This window comes from Elephas maximus, chromosome 6 (assembly GCF_024166365.1).
Source record: "Elephas maximus indicus isolate mEleMax1 chromosome 6, mEleMax1 primary haplotype, whole genome shotgun sequence".
Lineage (NCBI taxonomy): Eukaryota > Metazoa > Chordata > Mammalia > Proboscidea > Elephantidae > Elephas > Elephas maximus.
In genome coordinates, this window is record NC_064824.1 from 10,056,231 (window position 1) to 10,083,629 (window position 27,399).

Below are 27,399 nucleotides of genomic sequence, written 5' to 3' on the forward strand. Positions count from 1 at the left end.
CTCAACAAAGACACACTGCATATGAGCATTTTGATGTTCAGGTGAAATGCTGAAAACCATGGTGATAACAGTGACAGACAAAGATCTGATGCTATTCATAAGGTTTTCACTGGCTAATGCTTTTCAGAAGTAGACTTCTGAGTCCTCCTTTCTAGTCTGTCTTATTCTGGAAGCTCAGCTGAAACCTGTCCTCCATGGGTGACCCTGTTGGTATCTGAATACCGTTGGCATAGCTTCCACCATCATAGCAACATGCAAGCCCCCACAGTAAGACAAACTAAAAGACAGGTAGGAAGAGTTCCAGAGCACTGAATTGTGCTCATGAGGAACCTTTACATAGATCAAGAGGCAGTTGTCTGGACAGACCAAGGGGATACTAATTGCATTAAAGTCAGGAAAGGTGTGCGGCAGGGTTGTATTCTTTCACCATACCTATTCAATCTGCATGCTGAGCAAATGATACAAGAAGCTGGACTAAATGAAGAAGAACAGGGCATCAGGATTGGAGGAAGACTCATTAACAACCTGCATTATGCAGATGATACAACCTTGCTTGCTGAAAGTGAAGAGGACTTGAAGCACTCTGTAATGAAGATCAAAGACCACAACCTTCAGTATGGATTGCACCTCAACATAAAGAAAACAACAGTCCTCACAACTTGACCAGTGAGCAACATCATGATAAAAGGACAAAAGATGGAAGTTGTCAAAGAATTCATTTTACTTGGATCCACAATCAACAGCCATGGAAGCAGCCATCAAGAAATCAAAAGATGCATTGCATTGGGTAAATCTGCTTCAAAGGGCCTCTTTAAAGTGTTGAAGAGCAAAGATGTCATCTTGAAGATTAAGGTGCACCTGACCCAAGCTATGGTATTTTCAATCACATCATACGCATGTGAAAGCTGGACAATGAATAAGGAAGGCCAAAGAAGAACTGACGCCTTCAAATTGTGGTGTTGGTGAAGAATATTGAATATACCATGGACTACCAAAAGAACAAACAAATCTGTCTTAGAAGAAGTACAACCAGAATGCTTCTTAGAAGCAAGGATGGCGAGACTGCATATTTTGGACATGTTGTCTGGAGGGATCAGTCCCTGGAGAAGGACATCATGCTTGGCAGAGTACAGGGTCAGTGGAAAAAAGGAAGACTGTCAATGAAGTGGATTGACACAATGGCTGCAACAATGAGCTCAAGCATAATACTGATTGTAAGGATGGCTCAAGACCGGGCAGAGTTTCATTCTTTTGTGCATAGGGTCACTATGAGTCAGAACCGACTCGACGGCACTTAACAACAACAACAACAGTGACAACTTTTTGAAAATAAAAGGGCCAGTTCAGGAATTGTCTATTAATATGCTGATTATTATTGAATGTTTTTAGTCATACACACGGAATTATTATTTCTGTGTAGTTGCTCGTAGCTTATTAACTGAGAATAATCCTTAAACTAGAGCACTTTGTACACACAAAATGTGAATTATGTTATTTTCTTGGTAATAGCTACCCAAAGTGTCTCTTAATAACCAGCTAATATTTACAGAGTCCTTACTGTCTTCTTGGTACTATGCCAGTTCTTTTACATACCTTTGTTGTTGTTGGTAGTTGCCCTTGAGTTGATTATGACTCATATCTAAAATAGTGGATACCACTGTTTCCAGTTAATAGCCGAATACTCTGGGGTTCAAAATAGTTAAACAATTGGTGGGGTAGCACTGTTATTAAGGGATAGAAATAAATTCCAAAGCTATGTGTGTCAGTCCACAAGCTTCATCCACTAATCACCACATTGCAAGACAATCTTAAAATAAATAAATAAATAAAATTCTGAAAATACAACTTGAATAACTAAGCACAGATTCTTCATTCAATGTTTCAGCTCAAGAAGTTAGAAAAGGATCTAACAATTTATTTGGTTGAGTTGCTGAAGCATTGATTACATAGTGGCCCACACTAAATCAAGTTGAAGTACCAGATCTGCCTTGGTATACTGTAGAAGAAAGCATCCACAGGCTTAGGGAGATTGGCATGCTAGAGTTAAGTTATCAGGTTAGACTGACAGATCCAAACAGGAATTCCCAGAAAACACAACTTTCACCACAAGCGTGAGGAACAAATTTGTGAAGGGAATGAAGCTCCAGCATCCTTGAAGACCCCTGTGATTACTATTTTATGTAAATCAGATTTGACAGTGAGAGCTGTCCTAACTGAATTAAGACACCTAACTACAATGGGGATGATTGGACCCCATGGTAGTAGGGGCCAAGTGGCTGCACTCAATCGACAAAGACAAGGTGGGGGTGGTTACAGTAATGGACAGCACAGTCAAAGCAGTAATCAGAATAGTCTGACTCGTATGGACTTACGACATTGGCTACTTAGTCATGGTGTTCCTGGGAGTGAAATAAATTGGAAATCTACTAAATATTATCTTCATCTGTACAAACAGATGAATTCTAGGTCAGGTGAATAAGAGTCTGACTTGAATAGCCAGAATGGAGAGTCATGGCCCCTCAGTCAATTCCCAGACTTGACCAAGTTTAAAGATCCACAACCCCTTGGACGAAGGGGAGGCTGGGTCCCCTTAAGGAAGGACACCAATACACGCCCAAAATTTATACTGTTAATCTCTCTCCCAGCCTTTCCCAAAGGGATCTTTGACCTTTTATGAGAGTGGCTGTTCACTGGGGAAAAGGAAATAATCAGACTTTTTGGAGATTACTGGTAATGGCTCTGAACTGACATTAATTCCAGGAGAACCAAAACATCACCGTGGCCCACCAGTCACAGTGGGAGCATATGGACATCAGGTTATTAATGGAGTCTTGGCTCATGTCCATCTCACAATAGGTCCAGTGGGTCTCTGAACCCATCCTGTAGTGATTTCCCCAGCTCCAGAATGCATAATTGGAATAGATATATTCAGCAACTGGCAGAACCTCCACATTGGATCCCTGACAAATGGAGTAAGGGCTAATATGGTAGGAAAAGCCAAGTGGAAGCCATTAGAACTGCCCCATCTAGGAAAACAGTAAATCAAAAGCAATAATGCATTCTTGGATGGATTGCAGAGATTTACTGCCACCCTCAAGGGCTCGAAGGATGCAGAGGTTGTGATTCCTGCCTCATCCCCGTTCAACTCATCTATTTCGCCTGTGGGAAAAACAGGTGGATGTTGGAAAATGACAGTAGATCATCGAAAACTTAACCAAGTGGTGACTTCAATTGCAGCTGCTGTTCCAGATGTAGTTTCATTGCTTGAGGAAATTAATACATCTCCTGGCACGTGGTATGCAGCTATTGATCTGGCTAATTTTTCTTTTTTCCTCCATACCTGTTTCAAAGGACCATCGGAAGCAGTTTGCCTTCAGCTGGCAAGGCCAGCAATACACCTTCACTTGACTACCTCAGAGCTACATCAACTCTCTAGCCCTATGCCATAATTTAGTCCGCAGGGACCTTGATCACCTTTCTCTTCCACAAGACATCACAGTGGTTCATTATATTGATGACATTATGCTGATTGAGCCTAGTAAGGAAGAAGTGTCAATGACTCTGGACTTATTGGTAAAACATATTTGTGCCAGAGGGTGGGAAATTAATCCCACAAAAATTCAGGGACCTTCCACCTCAGTGAAATTTCTAGGGACTCAGTGGTGTGGAGCATGTTGAGATATTCCTTCTAAAGTTAAGAATAAGTTATTGCATCTGGCTGCTCTTACAGCTAAGAAGGAGGCACAATGCCTAGTGGGCCTCTATCAATTTTGAAGGCAACTTTTCCTCATTTGGGTGTGCTACTCTGTCCTATATATCAAGTGACTCAAAAAGCTGCTAGTTTTGAGTGAGGCCCAGAACAAGAGAAGGCTTTGCAACAGGTTCAGCTGCTGTGCAAAATGCTCTGCCACTTGGGCGTATGATCCAGCTGATCCAATTGTGTTCTAAGTTCCAGTGGCATATAGAGATGCTGCTTGGAGTCTTTGGCAGGCCCCTATTAGTGAATCACGGCACAGACCCTTAGGATTTTGGAGCAAAGCCCTGCTATCCTCTGCAGATAATTGCTCTCCTTTTGAGGAACAGCTTTTGGCTTGTTACTGGGCCTTAGTAGAGACTGAACACTTAACTAAGGAACACCAAGTCTGAGCTGCACATCATGAACTGGGTGCTTTCTGACCAAAAAGGCATAGAGTTGGACATGCACAGAAACAGTTCATCATTAAATGGAAGTGGCGTATATGAGATTGGGCTGAGGCAGGAACTAAAGGCACAAGTTCCACGAGGAAGTCATCCAAATGCCCATGGTTTCCACTGCTGTCGCATTACCTTCCATCTTCCCGTCTGCACCTATGGCAGACTCATGGGGAGTTCCTTATGATTAGTTGATTGAAGAAGAGAAAACTCGTGCCTGTTTTACATATGGTTCTGCTTGATATGCAGGGACCACTTGAAAGTGGACAACGGCAGCACTACAGCCCCTTTCTGGGACCTCCCTGAAGGACAGTGGTGAAAGGAAGTCCTCCCAATCAGAAGAACTTCAAGCAGTGCTCCTGGTTGTTTACTTTCCTTGGAAAGAGAAATGGCCAGATGTGCAACTGTATACTGATTCGTGGGTTGTGGCCAATGGTTTGGCTGGATGGTTAGGGACATGCAAGGAGCATGATTGGAAAATTGGAGACAAGGATTTATGGGGAAGAGGTATATGGATAGACATCTCTGAATGGGGCAAAGAAGTGAAGATATTTGTGTCTCATGTGAATGCTGACCAAAGGGTGACCTCAGCAGAGGAGGAGTTTAACAATCAAGTGGATAGGATGACATGTTCTGTGGAAACTTCTCATTCTCTTTCTCCGGCTACTCCTGTCTCCTGAACAAAGTGACCATGGTGGCTGGAATGGAGCTTATGCATGGGCCCAGCAACACAGACTTCCACTCACCAAGGCTGACTTGGCTACAGCTACTTCTGAGTGCCCAGTCTGCCAGCAGCAGAGACCAGCACCAAGTCCCCTGATATGGCACCATCCCTCAAGGTGATCTGTCAGAAACCTGGCAGCAAGTTGATTATGTTGGACGACTTCCATCATGGAGAAGGCATCATTTTGTCCTGACTGGAAGAGTCAGGATAAGGATATGGATTTGCCTTTCCTACACGCAATGCTTCTGCCAAAAATTACTGTCTGTGGACTTACAGAATGCCTCATTCACCATCATGGTATCCCACACAGCATTGTCTCTGATCAAGAGGCTCACTTCACAGCAAATGAAGTGTGGCAATGGGCCCATGCTCATGGAATTCCCTGGTCTTATCATGTCCTCATCATCCTGAAGCAGCATCCAATATATGGTGCTGTTTCTATCATAGCCAGGATTCATGGGACCAGGAATCAGAGGGTGGAAATGGGAGTTGCACCACTCACTATTAGCCCTAGTGACCCCCTTGCAAGATTTTTGCATCCCGTCCCCATGACCTTACGCTCTGCAGGTCTAGAGGTTGTAGTTCCAAAGGGAGGAATGGTCACACCTGGAGACGCATCACTGATTCCACTGAACTGGAAGCTAAGAATGCAGCCTGGCCACTTTGGTCTCCTTACGCCTCTGGCATAAGAAGAAAGTTACTGTAATGGCTGGTGTGATTGATCCTGATTACCAAGGGGAAATCATATCGATATTATCTAATGGAGGTAAAGAATAGTATGTCTGAAATGCAGGATATCCCTTAGGGTATCTTGTAGTACTACCACGATCTGTGATTAAAGTAAATGGAAAACTACAGCAACCCAATTCTGACATGACCACTAATGGCCCAGACACTTCAGGAATGAAGATATTGATCAACCCACCAGGCAAAGAACCACGACCAGCTGAGGTGCTTGCTGAGGGCAAAGGGAATATGGAATGGGTGATGGAAGAAAGTAGTTCTAAGTATCAGTTACATCCATGTGGCCAGCTGATAAAATGAAGACTGTAATTGTCATGAGTATTTCTGCCTTGTATTGTATATCAAATATGTTTGTTTCCTTCACTTATAAGATGTAAACAGGGCTAGTGGGTTTTTGGTTGTATGCTTGCTAGTTGTATCATGTTAGGTGCAAGTATGACTTTGTCTCTATTCAAAGATCATGTACCGTTTGGGGAGATGTGTACAGGTGCCAAGTTGACAAGGGGTGAACTGTGATGGTTAAGATTGTGTGTCAGCTTGCCTGGGCCATGGTCCTCCATGTTTATGTGTGATTACTTCCATGATGGGATCTGCTGTGAGTAGCCAATCAGTTGAAAGACAGTGTCCTTGTGTGTGTGGCCTGCATCAAATATAAGTGGATGTTCTGGCTTTTGCCTGCTCTGGATCTTGTAGCTGCCTCCTCTTCATCTGACCTCCAGTTCTTGGGACTTGAGCTAGCAGATTATCTGCCAATTTTGGGATTCATCGATCTTTACAACTTGTGAGCAAGAGCCCTGATCTCTAACCTGATCTTGGGTTTGCCAGTCCCTGCATTTGTGTGAATCAGGAGAAGCCTTGCAATCTTGCCTGCTGATCTTGGGTTTCATTGATCTTTACATCCTATCAACAAGAGCCGAGCTCTACAACCTGCCAATCTTGGGTTTGTCAGCCCCTGTGGCTAAGTGAAATAGGAGAAGCCTCTATCCTTGGGATGTTCCAGCCTGTACAATCACATGAGCTGTTTTCTTGGTATAAATCTCTCTGTTTATTTATATTTATACGCTTTACTGATTTTGCTTCTCTAGAGAACCCAGACTAAGACACATATGTAAGAATAAAAACTACTAGTTTAGTGTCTTTTTACAGTTATTATTAGCCTTATTTGTTTTTTAGAAGGAAGAAAGCATAAATTATTGCTCACTTTCTAAAAAAAAAAAATATATATATATATATATATATATCTGTCCCTATGTGAAGATATATGTGATTATATAGATATAAGTATAGTTGTCAATGTCAGTATAGATATAGATATGAATAGATAACATTGCCATTTTCTAGTAATTTTTTTTTTATACTTAGCAAATTTTCTAGCAAGGTCATACAAAGAAGCCCTTAGCCAACCTCTCAGTAGAGACAGCAGTGATTGTTTCTATGACCTCTGATCAATGGCCACCCTCTTTCAGCTTAAATCAACCAATGGAAAGTTATATGTTTGGAGTTGAACTATTATTAGATAGCTCCAATTGATAGAAAGGATATGCTTGTTCTATGCGGCATGTTTCCCTAGAATTTTTGTCCATGGGCCTTGGCCCTAGAGTAAAACAGTCTACTCTCCTGTTTTCTCATGACAAGACTCCTTAAGCTTTTGTTATTTTGTTAAAGAATATCTTTAGCTCTGTTCCCTCTCTGTTTTCTGGAATAACTCTGGAAAACTTGAATTTTGTTAGTGTCCTAAATAGATAAGCATCTTTGTTGTCATAAATTTATTTTATGCCATTCTAGATGAGAGGTATCAAAACAAGCACTTGTATTCAAAACAAGGATTCAAGGGTGAGGAATCTGGAGCTCCCTACACATCTCCAGTTTTCGTGTGTAGTCAGTGGCAAGAAAATTATTGTCCTTTAGCTTAACTCAGGTCACTTCTCTGTCTTATTTTAAAGTATTCTTTGTGTTATCTTAATCCATGAGTGAGATGTATTTCTTACATAAGAATTAGAAAATGTTAATAAAGAAAAGAAAAAAAGTTGTTTTTGTTAGTTGCTCTTAAGTCAACTCCAGCTTATGGTGACCTTCTGTATAAGAGAATGGAATATTGCTCAGTCTTGTTCTATCTTCATGATCATTGACAATATATTGATTCAGTGGTCTCAATGAGAAGGATTAAAAAAAAAGTTACTCCACTAAAAGCAAATACACCCGCCCCCCCCCCCCCCCACACACACCACACACAAATATAAAATATAGCCCTGGTGACACAAGTGGTTAAGCATTCAGCTGCTAACGGAAAAGTCAGCAGTTCAAACCCACCAGCTGTTCTGCAGGAGAGAGATGTGGCAGTCTGCTTCCCTAAAGATTACAGTCTCTGAAACCCTATGATGCAGTCCTACTCTGTCCTAAAGGGTTGCTATGAGTCAGAATCGACATGACAGCCATGTGTTTGGTATATATACATATATTTGTTGTTGTTGTTGTTAGCTGCCATTAAGTTTTCCTCCAGCTCATGGTGACCCCATGCACTACAGGATCGAACCATTGTGATCTCTAGGGTTTGCTCTTCAACAATAGATCACCAGGATCTTCTTCCTACTTCATCTTAGTCTGGACGCTCCACTGAAACCTGTTCAACATAATAGCAACATGCAAACCTCCACTGAGAGATGGGTGGAGGTTGCACATGAGGCTCATTGGCCAGGAACCAAACACAGGTCTCTCACATAGAAGGTAAGAACTCTACCACTGAAACACCATTGCCCGCATATATGCATATGCATAGTAAGAAACATGTTCAGAGATATTCCAGGACACCAGATCTTGTGGTGCTTTATAGACCATAGTAAGGACTTTGGCTTTACTCTAAGTGAAGTAAATACATACATATATCAGTTTGTATTTTTCAGTTCTCCATCTATATATTTTATACTTTGTTTCACAAAACTAGATCATATATAGCATGTTTCTAAATCCCCTATGAAAAAATACATATTTTTCACCTATGACAACTATGTTGCACCATTCTGCATCTTCCATTTCTGGGAATTATGCATTTGATTTTCAAAGTAATAGTGGACAATATGGAGGTCCCTCCCTTCTGTAGGAATATGTGTGATGAACATAATATGATTGATTACTAAAACAAAAAAAATCAACGTTTTCAAGAAGACACAGAGACTCAAAGCATATCCAAAATACCCAGATATAATCCAAACTTGCTCGACATAAGAAGATGAAGGAAATCTTGACATCTTTCAAAGGAAAACAAAATCTTGCCACCTGAAAGATGACATGGATTTTGAAATTATGAGAAAAGATTTTAAAGCAGTGATTATTAATATAGTCCAAGAGGAGTAAATATTTGAAAAACAGAGGAAAAAAGTAATTTAAAAAATACAGAGCTTCAGGGACCTGTGAGATAAAAGCAAAGGCCTAATATTCATGTAATCAGAGACCCAGAAGGAAAGAAGTTCATGGTGTAGGAAAAAAAAAGTCTTTTTTGAAGGAATAATGACTGAAAAACTGGTAAAATATGTAAACAGATATATTCAGGAATCTCACTGAACTCCAAACAGGATAAAATAAAAAATATCTATAGTCAGATTCATCATAATCAAACTGATGAAAACTAAAAGCAAAGAAAGAAAAAATATTGAAAGCACCCAGAAAAAAAAAAAAAGTCATTTCTTATACAGGAACAACTATTTGAATGACTGGATTTTGCATCAAAAACCATGGAAGAAAAAAAAAAAAAAACCCCACAGGCTAACAATCTTAAAGTATTGAAAATAAAAAACTGCCAGCTCATAACCTATATCCAGCAGTTTTAAGAAATGAAGATATAACAGAAAAATTCTCAGATGAGGGAAAACCAAAAGCATCTGTCAGTGAGAGACATTCTCCAACAAGAAGCGAAAGTCTTTCAGTCAAAAGGAAAATGATGTCAGAGGGGAACCTGGAGCTTCCAGAATGAAGGAAAGGCAGCAGAAATGTTAAATAACTAGTTAAATACAATAGCCTAGTTTTCTTTATTTTTACTTGCTTAAGATATGTATGATAGGTGAAAGCAAAAACAAACAAAAAAAATTCTGATGAGGTTTTCAATGCATATAGACTTAAAACAAATGAAAACTACAACATAAAGGTGGGGGAGTAGAGGAAAATCTATGATGGCAAGGCTTCCACATTACATCTACATTTCACTTGTAGTGATAAAATATTAATTCTAAGTAGATTGTGAAACATTAATTATATATGTTGTAATACTCTGACCAACTACTAAAACACTGTATGATAAAAATCATTACATTTAAATTAAAAAGAATACTAAGTAATATTAATATGAAACATTGTGCGAACAGGAATAAGAGGATCAAAAATAGTGGAAACAAAGAGAAAACAAATAACATGATAGACATATCTCAATATATAAAATATTATATTAAATATAAATGGAGTGAACAAGAAATTAAATGTCAGAATGAGTTAAAAAGAAAAAATAGAGAGTGATGAAACTATATTTTGTCTCCAAGAAACCCACTTTAAATATAATGGAATGAAAAGATTAAAACAAAAAAGGATGGAAAATGATACATTATGCAAACATACTAACCAAAAGAATGTGGAAGTGTTGAGAAACAAAGCTCCCTATCTGTCTTACATTTCTTCACATTTTGCAAGCAAGGCACTGATTGCCCTTGGTCCAGTTTCCCTCTGGACCAAATGGCAGGAATACTTAGAGCTCATTTTAAAACAAGTGGGTGCCCTATCAGGCTTCCTTGCCTATAACACAGCTTGTCATTTATTCAAGAATGATCTGGCCTGCTTCTTATTTCTCTGTGGGAACTGGGGCTTGAGGAACTGTCTGAAAATGCTGACTGTGTGGATACTGCTATTTTTGGGAGCACACACTGTCCATTGTCTCTGATGCAAGATTCCATGTCCTGTGTCAGTATCCATGAACCTGTGGTTGGTAGTTAACTTACAAGTAAAGTCATGTATACTTGATATGGAGTGGCTATATTAATATCAAACAAAATATACTTCAAGATCAAGCAAAATCACCAGGAATAAAGAGACACAATATGTAATCATAAAAAAGTGTCAGTTTACCAAGAGGATATAACAATCCCAAATGGCTCTGTACCTAATAACATAGCTTCAAAATACATGAAGCAAAAACTGAGAACTAAAAGGAAAAATGGACAAAACCAGAAGTATAGTTGGAGACTACAATATTCTTCTCTCTGTAATAGACAGAAAAAGTAGACAGAATATAAGCAAAGATATATAAGAAAAACACCACCAACGAAATGGAATCTAATTGTTTATAGAACACTCCATTTAACACCAAAATATAAATTCTTTTCAAGTCTATTTAGGACCGTCACCAAAATAAATCCTATCTTGGCTCATAAAACTATCATTAATAAATTTAAAAGACTTGAAATCATTCAAAGTATATTGTCTGATTTAATAAAATTAAACTAGAGATTAATGACATGAAGATAAATGGAAATTCTCCACCTACTTGGAAATGAAGCAACACACTTCTAAGTAATTAAAGAATCAAAGAGGGAGTCTCAATGGAAATTAGTAAATATTTTGAACTGAACAAAACAAAAACAAACAAAAAAACAAATATACCAACATTTCTAGGAAGCAGGTAAAGCAGTACTTGGGAAATTTATAGCACTATATGCTTATATGGAAACCTGGTGGTGTAGTGGTTAAGTGCTACAGCTGCTAAACAGAAGGTTGGCAGTTCGAATCTGCCAGGCACTCCTTGGAAACTCTGTAGGGCAGTTCTACCCTGTCTTATAGGGTTGCTATGAGTTGGATATTTAAAACTAATAAATAACTTAATATTTCATATTAGGAAACTAGAAAGAGTAGCAAAAGGACCCAAAGCAAGCACAAATAAAGAAGAAATGAAATAATAACTTAAAAAAAATAAGAGCAGGAATTAGTGAAAATTCAAATAAAGTAGAAAAATCTATAAAACCAATAAAACTCAATAAACCTCAAGACATATTGACCAAGAAAAAAGTGAAGACACAAATTATAACATGAGGAATAATTGATACTTTCCCTAAATTGGATAACATAGATAAAATGGACCAATTTCTTGAAAGACTCAAACTACCAAGACTCAGTCAAGAACAGATAACCCAAATAGTCCTATATTTGTTAAATAAATTAAATTCATAGTCAGAATTTTCCCAGATCCATATGATTTCACTAGTGACTTGTACCAAACACATAAAGAAGAATAAACAACTCTTCACAATCTCTCCCAGAAAATAAAAGAGGGAACACTTTCTATACAGTTTTAGAAGACAAAAATATAAAAATCAGCCAATATAAGAAAACTACAGACTAATATCACTTGTGAACACAGATGCAAAAATCCTCCACAAAATATTAGAAAAATTAAATCCCAGAAATATATGTGATATGGCCATGACCTAGTGTGGTTTATTTAAACAATGCAAAGTTGGTTCAGTATTCAAAAACAAATTAATGTAACATCGCATCGTAATAGATAAGAAAAATCCCATGATTTATATGAACTGATGCAGAAAAATCATTCAACAATATTCTATCTCCATTTGTGATAAAAAACATTTAGCAAGTAAGAATATCAGGAGATTGCCTCGACTTGATAAAATGTGTCTACGATAAACCTACAAGTGACATCACACTTAATGGTAAAAGATTGAATGCTTCCCCCCCAAGATTGGGAACAAGGCTATGATGTCCTCTGTCACAACTTCTAGCTGCCGAACTTTTGGTTAGCAGTCGGGCTCTTAACCACTTCACCAACGGGGCTCCAAACAGATAATAAGATAATAAAGTGTGTGTGTGTGTGTGGCGGGGGGCATCCACATTGGAAAGGAAGAAATATAACTGTCCCTATTCACAGACAACATGATTTTCTAAGCAGAAAATCTCAGAAATACACACACACACACACACAAAGTGCTCTTAAAACTAATAAATGAGTTCAGCAAGATCGTAACAGGTCGACATAAAAAAATAAAATAAACTGTAGTTCTATACAATGAATACTTAGACATATAAAACTTTGGAAAATATTTGTAATACCACAAAAAATTAAATGTTTAAGTATAAGTCTAAAAAATTGTGCAGGACTGTGTGGCAAAAACTACATAATGCTGATAAAAGAAATCAAATAATTTATAAATAAGTGGAGAGCCATGTCATGCTCATGAATTAGAATATTCAATATAAATGTCAATTCCCCTCAAACTGACCTATAGATTTAACAAAATTCCAATCAAAATTCAAGCAAGATTTTTCTTTATACATGGACAGGCTAATTCTAAAACTTTTATGGAAGAGTGAAGAAACTAGAATAACTAAAACATTTTTGAAAAAAAAAAGTTGGAGAATTCAGACTTCTTGATTTTAAGACTTACTGCGTAACTGGAGTAATTATACATTATAGGTGGAAGAATAGATGCATATGTCAATGAATCAGGATAAAGAACCCAGAAGCAGACCAACACAAATATGCACAACTGATTTTTATAAAGGTGACAAAGATGTTCAACAGAGAAAGAGGAGTCTTTTCAACAAATGTGTTAGAACAATTGGATATTCGTATGGGGGGGGGAACTAGTACCTAAACCTCATACTTTATTAAAAAATTAACTTAAACTGGATCATAGATCTAAATGTAAACCATAAATATATAAAAAAAAAGCTTAGAAAAAAAAAGCAGGAAATGAGTCTGAAAGATGACACTCAAAACATGATCTATGAAGACAAAATTTGATAAATTGAACTTCATCAAGATGAAAAAATAACCTTAATAGAATGAAGAGGCGAGTTACAGATTGTGAATCCTTATTTGCAAATCACATATCTGGCAAAGGACTAGTATTGAGAAGTTTTAAAGGACTCTCACAACTCAGCGGTGAGTCCTTCTTGTTGTTAGGTGCCCTCAAGTCATTCTGAATCATAGTGATCGTACGTACAATGGAATGAAACACTGCCTGGTCCCACGCCATCCTCACAATTGTTGCTATGTTTGAGCCCATTGCTGTAGTCACTGTGTCACTCCATCTAATCGAGGGTCTTCCTGTTTTTCATTGACCCTCTAAGAAAATGATTTTTTTTTTTAAATTGGTCAAAGGGATCAAACAGACAATACACCAAAGAATATATTCAGGTGGAAAATAAGCACATGAAAAGATGCTCAGCATGACTAGCCATTAAGAAAATGCAAAATAAAAAGGCAATCTGATACCACTGCAGACCTATTAGAATGACTAAAATTAAAAACAAAGAACAACAACAACAAAACCTTGACACGACAAAGTTCTGGCTATGAGAATGCAGGACAGCTGGAACTCTCCTACATTGCTGGTGGGAATGCAAAATATTACAGCCACTCTGGAAAGCAATTTGGTAGTTTCTTACAAAGTGAAACATACATTTATCATGTGACACAACCCCACTCCTAGGTAATTTTCTGTGGAAATGAAAACTTAGGTTCATATATAAATCTTCACATGACTATTTCTAGCAGCTCTATTTATAACTTCTCAACTGGAAACAAACTGAATGTCCATTAACAAGTGAACAGATAACCCAACTCTGGTGGATTCACAGTGGAATACTATTCAGCAATAAAAACAAAACAAAGTTTTGATTCATTCAAAATATGGATGAATCTCAAAGGAACTGCTGAGTAAAAGAAACCAATTTCAACAGGTTACATATTATACGATTCACTTATGTGGCATCCATGGAAAAACCATGGAGAGACATTAGTGGTGGCAGCAATTGGAGTTGGTGGGAGGATGTGTCTACAAAGAAGATGAGCATGATTTTTTGGGGGGATGATGGAACTGCTCTGTATCCCGGTTGTGATGGTGGTTGCCCTAATCTACATGTGTGTCAAAACTGATGGAACTGTACACCAAAAAAGAGAGTTAAATTTTACTGTATATAAATTTACAAAAGTACAATGAAAAGGTTGAAAAAACACATAGAACTAAATGATAGCAGATAAAGAGGCAAAGATACATCTATTATTCATAAATTTAGCTAGTAACCATTCCATTTTGCAGAGAAGCCTGAGTCTCTCTCGAGCATGGTGTAATGATATCAACCCACGGGAGACTGCCAAACCATTACAGCAGCTCTTCTAGAGCTATAATGTAGCTTTATCTGATAACACGAGGTCCTGGAGACAAAAGGTCAAAAAAAAGGCAATGGTAGCCTGAACAATATTTGTACACTGAATACACTTTTGAATGCAACTGGCAATTGCTACCACAGAATCTCTATTTATGTAAAAAGTAGTAACAATGGAGGCTCTGGAAAGAATAGACCATACCACTTACTTGCTGATGATCTTAAAAATTAATCTATATAAAGTGCTTAAAGCAGAGCCTGACACATAGTAAGAAATCAATATCTGTTGTAAAGATGTTCACATCCTCATCCCTGAACCTGTGAATGTGTTACTTTACCTAACGGGATTTTGTGGAGGTGAATACATTTAAAAATTCAGATTATCCTGGATTATCCAGGCGGGTACAGGGTAATGACAAGGGTCCTTCCTTACAAGTGCAAAGGGAGGCATGGGAGTTCGTGTCCAAGTCAGAGCTTTGAGGATGCTATTCAGCTGGGTTTGAAAATGGAGGAAGGAATCATGGGCCAAGGGGTGCAGGCAGATTGTAGAAGCCGGGATAGCAAGGAACAGATTCTCCACGAGAGCCTCTAGAAGAAACGAACCCTGCCAACACCTTGATTTTCACCCAGTGAGACCCATTTCAAACTTCTGACCTCAAGAACGTTAAGATAATACGTTTATGCTGCTTTAAGCCACTGTTTGTGAAAATGTTACAACATCAACAAGCAAGTAATACAACTACTTAAAGCAAAGAATTTCCTTCTGACTTTATTTTCCATCACCCATCTCTGAATTTGTTGTACTGTGGTGACTTGTGTGTTGCTGTGATGCTGGAAGCTATGCCACCAGTATTTCAAATACCAGCAGGGTCACCCACGGTGGACAGGTTTCAGCAGAGCTTCCAGACTAAGATAGACTAGGAAGAAAAACCTGCCAATCCACTTCCAAAAATTAGCCAATGAAAACATTATAGATCACAACAGAGTAGGTCTGATATAGAGCTGGAAGATGAGTCTCCTAGGCTGGAAGGCATGGTGCAGTGGCTGCAAATATGGACTCAATCATTCCAATAGTTGTGGGGATGGCCCAGGACTGGGCAAAGTTTTGTTCTGCTGTATGTGGGATCGCCATGAGTCACAGCGGACTCAATAACAACTAGCAACAAGTTTTTCCAAATACTCTTTACAATTCCCTACAGAAAAATAGATGCTTAGACTTCATCCAAAAATAAATACTTCAAGTATGCTAGATAGAAACTGAGACTCTGGGATTGGCCAGACCTGGATTCTAACCCTGGCTCCACTCTTTGCCAGCTCTGCGACCTTGGACGTGGTACCTAACATTTTTGTGCGTCTGTTTCCTCACAACCAGTATGGAGATATAACAATTGCCTGCCTTGCAGGGCTGTTGTAAAAAGTAAGTGAGCTATTGTCACAAATCAGTGAGCACAGAATCTAACTTTTAATGGGCAGCCATTAAATGAGAGGTGTTGATGACAGTGATTATACGACCTGCTCACCTTCTGGATGAGAAAACTGAACCCCAGAGAAGGCAGAAGGCTGGACCTGGTTGCAGAGACTCCAGTTCCACAGCAGTAAGGCTGGAGCTCTCATCTTTTGGCTCCAAGCTGAACATGTTTCTCCTTCTGTTGTCGAGTGTTTTTGAATGTATTTTAAGATTCTGAGTGAATTTTAATTTATTTTTCCTTTAGAAAAGTTTGAGGAGATAAGGGGGCTTAGGCCACAAGTTCCTAGCTGCCTTCCTATAGAAACCATCATTCTGAGGTCCTGTTGAAAATTCATAATTCAAATTTCACTTTTCTAATTTCCTTAACTAAATGAAAAAGCTTTCTTTTTAAACTACCCATTTCAAACCTCAAGTAAAAATCAGCACCCAGTGAAACTGCCTCCTTTAAATTGGCAACAATCAAGGCCTCCTGTTTTCCTCCCTTTCAAGTATCTTCTTCTGAAGTCAAATGAGGCAAATGTCCAGTTACAACATACTAATCCCCCAGGTATGGAACCACGCTCCCTGGGCCTTTGTCGCTGATGCGGAGGTAGAGTGAATATCAAGTGTGCCCAGTGAACCAGGATTCATTGCTGTTTGCCATCTGGTGGACACTGTGTCTCACTGCAAAAAATCATCTCAATTCCCTACTTTGGAAGGCACCTCAGGTCAATAACATTAGTTCCCTGGCTGAGTTTTCTGCCAGTGATCTACTGATAGAAAGAGACTAACAGCTGTAAGTTTGCTGCACTATCTGTACTTTGGAAGAAAAAAAAATCTATGTTCAGCTACCAATTAGTTGCCCTGCACTTATAATGTGTTAGGTGTTCTCAAAAAGAGAGCCTAAAAATTTCCCAATGGATCACTGTCATTGACACCTACATTTCAAATGGCTTTAAAATGGAAATGTTATCCATAAATTATCTTTTAAAAAACTGTTTCATATCCTCGAGTAGCCTTCAGGAAATAAATGAATAAACGCATTTATTTATTTAGCTTTATATATTTTTATAGAACATAGAGTCTTAACCACTGCACCACTAGGGATTCAACATATATAAAGATATTTATAATTATAAACATGTGTGTATGTATGCAGCCACCATCAGCCACCTCCCCTTTGACCTACTCCTATTCATGTCTCCCTCCTGTCTTTGATCATGTTCTGATATCCCCCTACATGCATCCTTTTCTGTGGCAGTGATGTGTTATTTCTATGTGTCATGGTCCCCCATGCTTTCCTGGCTTTGCATGTGCCATTTCTTCTATAAGGAATACCTTCCTCTGCCTTGGTTCAATGTCATATTTTATTTAAATCCTCAACAGGTATGCAATCAATCAAAAAAAAAAATGTCTTCTATAACATTTAAATTTAATTTGAAATGTAAACAGAAAATAGCTTCTCAGTCACACCAGCCCCATTTCAAATGGTCAATAGCTACATGTGGCTAGAGGCTACCATACTGGACAGGGCAGCTCTATAGACTCCTGGACAGATTCACCTCAACATAGCCATTCCCTTAACAGACAGCATTGTCATAATGGAAATGAACAACATTAGTGTCAAAAGAATGATCTGATTTAGTGTAAGCATTTATTGGACATCTTGGTAGATTTATATCGCCCCTACCCACCCCCCCCTCGCCCAAGTTGGGACCATATATTTTTATTTATTAAACCCCTCACTTTTATACCTATTTCCTACGCATCTTCTACTCAGCTACAGCCTTGTTTTTCTTGGGATGTAGTCCCTGATCTCACAATCTGGTCTACAGCCCCCCCTCCACCCCATGCCCATGCTGCCTCACCTTTCTGTTATCACTGGATGGTTGCCTTGGCTGTAATTACCAGTTTGCCTGACAGGCTCTCCCCTTTGATAGTGTGCTCCCTGAGAGCAGAAGTCTTCCTTTTCTGTATCCCCACTACCATTGCTATTCCTGGTTCTCAATAACCATTTGTTGACCGAATGGATAGCAGTCTCTTTTAATAGGTTTAATCAAGTACCAGTCATTACAAAGTGTTCAACTGAATGTGATTTGAGGACCGCTGAGAAGAAAGGCTTCCCCCGGCCCCCACTTGAAACTCCGTCTTACTCAATCTGTCGTATTTATTGAGAGCCCACATCTGAGACCTTATAGTATATCTTGAAGGTCTTTTGGTCACACCGATTAAAATTTCAACCTCTTTATACAGGTGACTCTTTGAGACATTACTAGCTACTGCTAAATGTTCTTTTACATTTTTCAACAGTGACAGCCAGCTGAAGTTAAAAACATGTCATGTGCCAGGGTAGTGTTTGGATTCTAATATCACGGAGAGTATAAGCAAAAAAACAAAAAGCAGGCGGATGTAGAATAAAAACAAAAAATTCTAACATCACAGATTTGCCTAGAACATGACCTACTGTCTGTTCAAGGACCTAGCTAGATATTTTGTTAACAATACAAAAGTTGAATTGGATCTAAATTCCAATCCTAGTTCTGCCAGTCCTTAATCCTGTGACCTAAAAAGGCTTATTTACATTTTCTGAGCTTCATCTTTCCTAACAGAAATAGGGGTACACGTAGATCTATCTTTCGGGTGTAGTTAGGGATATGATATAAGCATATTGAGTGCCTTCCCTGATGCTGAAGTCACAGTAGGAACTCAATAAATGCTGCGATATAAATCCGTTCTGCCCTGTGTTCAAGCCATCCATAATCCAGCAGCAACCTTTCTATCCAGTATTTTGTCCAACTTCTTGCCAACAGAGACCACCTATTTCCTGTGTGTGCTTCATACATTTGACCCCAGTAACTCTCCCCATATCGAAAGTGCTGGGATTGTGAGTGAATTTTACAGAAAAGCCTGGGGGCTTGTGTGTTCATTGCGTTTTAGGGTGAGGAAACAGAAATATGTCTATATAATTCGGATTTCGGGAGTCATTTACTTTGCAAATTAAAATACATGCCCAAGAAGTTTAATATGTTTCACCTTTATTGGGTGTCTTCTATGTACTAGGCTGAGAGTACTTTGCCTATCATCTCTGTCATTACAATGAGAGGTGTTAACAGTTAAAATTATACTGAGTTTTTCTCCAGTGCCTTCTAATCTCGCCTAATTTAAGCTCTGAGGGCAGCTAAGCAGTATGTGCAGCCTTTCCACAGGAATATATCTATTGCTTGCTTGAGACAGATGGACTACGTTTAAAGAAAATCTGGCAACAACTGGCAGGAAGAGAATGTCTCAGAAGTTGAATTACAAGGGCTGGATGTGAGGCTGCAGCACTGAAATCTTGCAGGGGACTCGCTTTTTTATTAGGAAATCTGCTGATAGAGTTTGGTTTGGCCAGAGCTTGAGCTCAGAGCTCAAAATATCCTGTTTCACCTGAAAATCAAATACAAGTCAATCAAAAATTATTTTGGGCCTGCACTATATGCAGTCGCTAGGGAGGCATGATGGAGGTGCAGTTAAGGCCAATAATGTGTCTGCAAAGCTGTGTCCATTTCGCCACTCAAAGAAAAAGGACAGCTCAATGCAGTACACCTGTTTAGCTCTGCTCCATTTTGGGTGGTCATAGCATCAGCGTTGTCTACTACAATCAACTTTCCAAGAGGCTAGCCATGTCATACTACAGACATGTTATTTTGTATCATAAATTATATTTATTAAATCAGAAGTCCACTGGCAAAAAGAAAAAAAAAATTCCAACTTCTACAGGATTTGGACTATCACTACCATTGGTTGAAATGTTTTTCTAGGACTTGCAACAACTTTCTGAGTCATTCCTTTGACTAGTATAAGAACAACGCCTTATAAATGGACAGAGAAGACAGCTGAGGAAATCATCAATTGGAGCCGCATAATCTCTGTTGAAGAAATTACTGAGTTCATACAAAAATATAACCAAATCTATTCCTAAAACTCCAACACATAAAACATGGATGTGTGCACACACATAATCACATGCACAGATTTACATAAAAAGCACATTTGGAATTCCGTATATGGGGTATTATGACACTGTTAGATTCATCTCTGGAAATCATACCTGAATCCCTAGAGTGAGCTAAGTGCTTCTATTCTAAAGCTCCCCTAGCAACCTATGTTACCTTCTATCAAAAAACCAACATGTTATATTTAAATTCTTATTTATTTCAGCATAAATATATATAGACTCCTGCTTTTTGAGAAAAATATTTGCATCTTATTCATCTAATTAATGAATAATCTCAGCATCTAAGCATCTAGGTTGTGCTCAATAAATATAAGTAAAATCCACTCAAGGTTGAATTAATTAATTCAAATTAATTAATCAAAGTGCTTACAGAACTTTGAGGACGAGATAACAGTGTGGGGTTATGTTAGAAAAGAAGCATGAAGGAGGTGAGAATAGACAGGCTTTTAGGATTTGTGTGGAATTTCAGCCTGCGGCAAGCCATTTTTGTTTGTTCATTCGTCCATTCACTCATACATACATACTAAGCTTCTTCTCTGTACCAAATCTCTCAGGAAATTTCTGGGGTTACAGCAATGAAGGAGAGAAGTTCTTGAGGACAGGAATAGGTCCTCGAGGAACATAAACTCTACCAACTCTGGCTGCTAGATACTGGCAGATACATTTAAAAGAACTCCTACAACAAGCCTAAGGGGAAAATATGTATCCTAATTTTAGAGGTGGGGAAATCAAAGCTCAAGGGATTTAAGTAATAAATCATATAACTAAAAATGGGGCAAATCTGGTATTTAAACCCTAGACTGCCCCACCCCAAAACTGTTAATTTTTCCTACCACACTGTATTGCATTCGGCAAACAGGTGGTGGCGGGTGGATAAAGGAAACGGAACTGTACTGTGGTGAGAAAGCCGCCCTTTCTATAATAAGGTGCACAGAGCAAGTGGCGATTTGGTTTCAGGTATGATACATTAGGAATCTACTTATCGACCACTCTGAGCAGCTCTCCTTCAAGGCAGCCAATTTAGGCGCCAAGGCAGTTAAAAATACTTTCTCCAGACATTTTCCTTTGCCCTAGCTCCAGGAGCTGACCACATCACCTCTCCTCACCCCCAGTTAGTGCTCAGCACAAAAGCACTTTGGCTACTAGCCATTTCTAGAAACAGGGAAGCAGAATTCAGACGAGCCTAATTCCAAAAACAACACCATAAGGGGTATGATGTGGGATGGGGAGCTTAGGCTGGATGGAGAGGCCTTCTCTGAGGATATCATCCACATTTCATTTGCCATTGATAACAAGACAGCTCTACTTTCCTGGGCCGGATCCACCCTGCCAATAGGTGTTCTCTGGGGAAGGTCGCATCTCTCACTCAGCTGAGCAGAGCCACTGCAGACGCACAAACGGGCCTCCAGTACTGTTTCCTACACCAACAGGTCCCCCCAGAGTTCTAGCCTCTGCAGGATGCCTGCATGCAAACCGAAGGATTTAGCTGCATGGTACCTCTGCCTTCTGTGGTCCTGTAAATGAGGGCACTTAATATGTCACCCTAGTTCTCTCTGGCTTTCCGTTTTAACACTCCCTTTATTAGAGACACAATTGATTTAATTAAAAGGAAAACACCAGAGCAGTCTAATCTTTACTCCTCATCCTTCTCATCTGATTTATCCAGGGTTGTAGTCTACATCAGAAATCAGAGAGAAGGGAAGAGGGGGAAAGCATTAGGGCCATTTATAACTGATAAATCAAAGCACAGTTGGGGAGGGCTTAGTGTACTGAATAGAATGCTAAATTCTGAGCTGAAGTGTTCAGATTTTTAAACACAGCAAGAGTCTCATCACCACGTTATTTTGGGAAAGGCCCTTCATCTGTCTAGGCCTCAGTTTTCTGATCTGTTTGATAACTAAGGTTTTCCAAAAGTGCCTGCTTATGAGAATCACATGGGATACTTGACAAAAAACACAGCTGTCCAGGTCCCAACTGAGATGGATTAAATCGTAATCCTCAGATAGGAAAAGAATGTCCCAGGCAGGATTTATGATCAGGTGCTGTTATGAACTCAGGGCTAAAAGCACCCTGCAGTTCAGTCCAACTCTGTCCTCAGATGAAGGAGCCCTGGTGGTGCAGTGGTTAAGTGCTCAACTGCCAACCAAAACGTCAGCGGTCTGAACCCACCAGCCACTGCAGGAGAAAGACATGGCAGGCTGCCACTGTAGATGTACAGCCTTGGAAACCCTATGGGGTAGTTCTAATCTGTCCTATAGGGTCACTATGAGTAAGAATTGCCTTGATAGCAGTGGATTGGGTTTGGTATTGTCCTCAGATGACAGTGACTTTAAGACATCATCACTTTTGGGCTGTAGAGGGAAATGGTTTCAAGGCGTCAGAATTTATCAAAACTACCTTGAAAGTGGTAAAATAAAGCAGTCGCCATGCTTGACCATGTCATGCTCAGCCCTATGCACATTGTGAAGCCAAACGAGCTTACTTTATATCTTGCTCAATCTCCCCTTTATACATCCCTATTCTTTTCTCTGTTTCTGTCCACCATTATCAAGGTGTTCATTGATGCTTTGCTGGTCTCTGCCTTGTCTAAGGAGTCCCTGGGTGGTGTAAAGAGTTAATCATGTAACAACTAACACAAAAGGTTGATAGTTTGAACCCACCCAGAGGCACCGGGAAGATAGGCCTAGTGACCTGCTTCCAAAAGGTCACAGCCTTGAAAACCCTATGGAGCACAATTCTACTCTGACACACAGTTGGACTCTCTTCGAAGGCAACTGGTGTATGTGTGTGTGTGTGCTTATCTAAAGTGCCTGTCTTGTCTGCTCAGAACACTTGGCCCCATTCTCCCACGCACCTCTCCTCCCTTGTCACCTACAAAACCATTCTCAACTCTATCCCATTAGAGAGTATCTGAGAACCAATGTGTTAATGATTGATTTGGACTTAAACTTATTTCCTAAGGCAGAAGATTTGTGTTTTAGCTAAAGATATCACCTAAATTTGAAGGAATGATACCATCTTGGAATTTTGAACAATATGTACAGTCAGGTGTGGAGATGTTTGGGGCCCATGCATTGCTTCTGATCCACTAAATAACATAATATCAAGGAGGAAAAAGTATTACTGGGACTTTATTTTTTAACACTTTAGTGTATATAGAAGATTTGCATACTAGGTTAAACACATCTCTGCCTTATCCACATAAAAAGTTTGTCTTTTTTTAATTAAAAAAAATTATTTGTCTCTTTCTAATGTTGCCTGTTCCTCTTTTCCCCTAGTAGCAGCATTCCTATACCTTAGCTTTTACTGACAATGAAGACTTATGAAAGATGTGCATCTTTGAAAGATTTAGAAAGGGCATGTGATAGTGTCAAAACCACAGGTGACTGCATTTGAAAATAATGTTGCACACTTTTTTTTTCTATAAAGCTGAATGGACACACTCGATTTTTAAATTAATGTTTGCAACATTAAACCAAATGCCTGAGGATTTTCCCCTGTGCATAATAGGAAAAAAAAAAAAATGGAGGCTCAAGTTCCTGGAAAAGGAAAATTAAAAAAAAAAAATTCTCACCAGTATTCAGCCAGCAAGGTTGATGCAAATTCTGATAAGAAGACAACTGCGCCTTTTCGGTTCAATGAAGGAATGCACAATGCCTTGGAATCCAGGTCTCCACACGGACTGCTTGGACTGGGGCAGAGGCCCTACCACCTTTAAACCATGAGTTTCTCAGCGTCTTGCCTTACCTCCTCAAGCCTTAACTCCTCATGGTCTTAGTTCCCTCATCTATAAAACTGGTTTAAAATCTCACCTATAGATTGGATTTTTGTGAAGAATAAATGAGATGATGCATACAATTAGCTTAGAACAGTGTCCTGGCCTCATGTTAACACTTAATATTAGTGATAAATTTATTACTGTTAACAAATTTGCTTCTGATCCCAAGGGGTTGTTGATTGGCAACAATTCTTGCAAATGCAAGCTATTAATTCCTATCCATAGCCTTGGTCCGAATCACAGTTAGGCTCCTTTCAAGAGGGGGGATCAAAGAAGAAGTCTAAGATCCTTTTCAGCTGCTTGGTTTAGACCTGGCAAGAGCCCTGTCCTGAATCACCAGCTCCAAGCTACCTCTTGTTTCTGCCTCAACATAAATTGGCAGGATCTTCCCTGATCTTGCCTCTTAGCCACCGGGAGGATGAGAAGAGAAGCCCCCAGGAGGAAACCAGGAAAACTTGTCTTCATGTCCACCACTGGTTCCAATGATGAAAATATATGCATATTCATTAGTCATTTGGTTATGACATTTGTTCTCCATGCGTCCATTTTAATTTATTCTCCATTGATTTTAAAATATGAGTTAACCAGAATGTCCCTCTATACGTAAACGACTACTTTTGAGAGCCATCTTTTAGCAAGCACCATCCTGGGGAGTAAAAATAAGTTTTATTCAAACAGACAGATATTAGTGAATGTAAGTAAATCACTCATATGGAGTTTACAGCCAAGAGAGAAAATACATATTAAAAAAATACAAATAATCGATTACAAATGCGATAGTGTTACAAAAGAAAAATTGTTGTTGTTAACTGCTGTCAGGTGGGCCCCCGACTCATGGCAACCCCATGCACAACAGGACAAAACACTGCCTGGTTCTGTGCCTTCTCTGTTCGGTTGCAGATGGGACTATTGTGATCCACAGGTTTTCATTGGCTGATTTTCAGAAGTAGATCACCAAGCCTTTCTTCCTAGTTTGACTTAGTCGGGAAGCTCCACTGAAACCTGTTCAACACCATAACAAAACACAAGACAGGTAGTGGCTGTGCATGAAGTGCTTTAGCTGGAAATTGAACCTGGGTCTCGCACTGGGTTATCCTGCATGCAGGACAAGAATTCCACCACTAAACTGCCACTGCCCAACGAAAGAAATAGAGAGGAGTCTAATATAGCCAAGTATATTAGACCCCTTTATTTTTCTTTTTAGTCAAGTAAGGAGCCCTGGTGGCACAGTGGTTAAGCATTTGGTTGCTAACCAAAAGGTCAGCAGTTTGAGTCTACCAACCACTCCAGTGGAGAAAGATATGGCAGTCTGCTTGCATAACGATTTATAGCCTTAGAAACCCTATGGGACAGTTCTACTCTGTCCTATAGTGTTGTTATGGGTCAAAATCAACAGGCAGGCAAGGGTTTATTTATTATTTTTTTTAATATATAATCAAGTAGCTTGAGAAAAAGATGTATAAATTGAACACGTGAAAGATAAGTTGCAGTTATATAAGGAACTTTACTCAGAAAAAATTTTTTTTTTTTTTTTGAGGAATATATAAGAGAAGGGCATATGAAAGAAGACACAACAACAAAATCATGGTACATATACAAGGAGTTGGAGATGGAACAAATGACATCAGAGGGGGAAGCAGGGCCAGCTCCTTTATGGCCTGGGATGCTATGTTAAAGTTTTTTGTTTTTTTAATGATGGCAATGGAAAATCATTGAAATGTTTTTACTAGGGTAATTAAAAGTTAAGGATTATGTTTTAAGAGATCACTTAGGTTGCAATATAGAGAAGTGCTTGGCAAAGAGACAAGTTCTATTAACACTAAGGAGTAAAAAAGAAGAGGAAAACAAGCAGATGGACTCTGGAAGTTGAAGGAATTAAAATCAACTGGATGTGTGTGGGAATGGGGAGGTGGGGGAGATTCTGGGTTAAAAAACTCAGTAGAAGATATTGTTCTTGGGACAGGCTGAGTTCGAGGTCTTCCAGGGTATCTAAGCAGGATGTTTAGAAGGCAGCTGACTCTGTGGATCTGCAGCCCAGAAACATGTGAGTATGTGTTTCTCCCCAATTTAAAGCCAATCACTTCCGTCTTGCTCTATCTTATTTCACTTCCTCAGGAGCTCTGAGATAGAGATCAACCTCTTTCTTTTCCTCTATATCCCTTTCAAGGTCCGCGGGACACAAAGAATCCCAACCAATTTTTGTGTCTCTGGAGTTCTTTGGGAACGAGATAGCCCAATTTTAACGTGTTTAGCCTGAAGGTGGGCGCCTTTTGAAATGTGTGAAACTCAAGAACCCAGAATTGAAGCCTCATTTTTGTGTAGGCTGAGCATTGTCTTAGGTGATGCCTTCTGGATGAATTTCCTAAACTTTTGACAGGTTTACCCTTATTTCTGTGAGATAAGCCTCCTCACTATGTTTCCCAGTTTCTATCTTCTTGTTGATATGTAGTTATCATGAGAATAAGCTATTCCCAGTCTTCAGTCATAGTGGCCATTTTCTCCTTGACGCTGTTCGTGTTTCCACATGTTACTGGCTCCATACTTTTTTAGCTTTGGACAGTAAAGAATGCCTTTGCAATAAGGAATAATGCATTGCAGTAGTACTTTTCAAGATACTCCAACTCCTATAAGGTATTCTTACCCTGCATTCAGTCTTAGAGTCCAGTCACTGCTTCCATAGGTAGCAGGTGAAATGCACTGCTCTGAGCGGCTTTGCAGTATTCCAGGGCAGCTCTTCCTGCTTCTTAGTTGTTAGTACTGCTTTTGTTATAATGAAGGATACATAGTAGTGGTAATTTCCCTCAGATTCAAATTCCTTTAGTTTTATTTATTTGGTCTGTCAGTCCTGCTTTTGTTGTAATGAAGAATGCATTGTAGTAGTAATTTTCCTTGTATGAAGAAATTCTTTGGCTTTATTTATTTTGCAGTAGGAAAGAATGCATTGTACCATGTTTTGAAAAGTTTCACGAAAACAAAAAAGCTAAGAAGAAGGAGACTAGAATAAAATGTATGTGCAGTCATTGCCAGATGCCTTCATGTTCTACTTCACGTTTTGCAAATTTTCAAGAAAAAAAAATTTAGTGTTTTTCCATCCCCATCCGCGCCCTCCCTTGTAACCATCAAAGATTGTTTCTTTTTGTGTGTAAACCTTTTCATGAGTTTTTATATTAGTGGTCTCATACAATATTTTTCCTTTTGTGATTGACTTATTTCGCTCAGCATAATGCCCTCCAGATTCGTCCATGTTGTGAGATGCTTCCCAGATTCATCATTGTTCTTTATTGTTGGGTAGTGCTCCATTGTATATATGTACCATAGTTTGTTTATCCATTCATCTGTTGATGGGCATCTAGGTT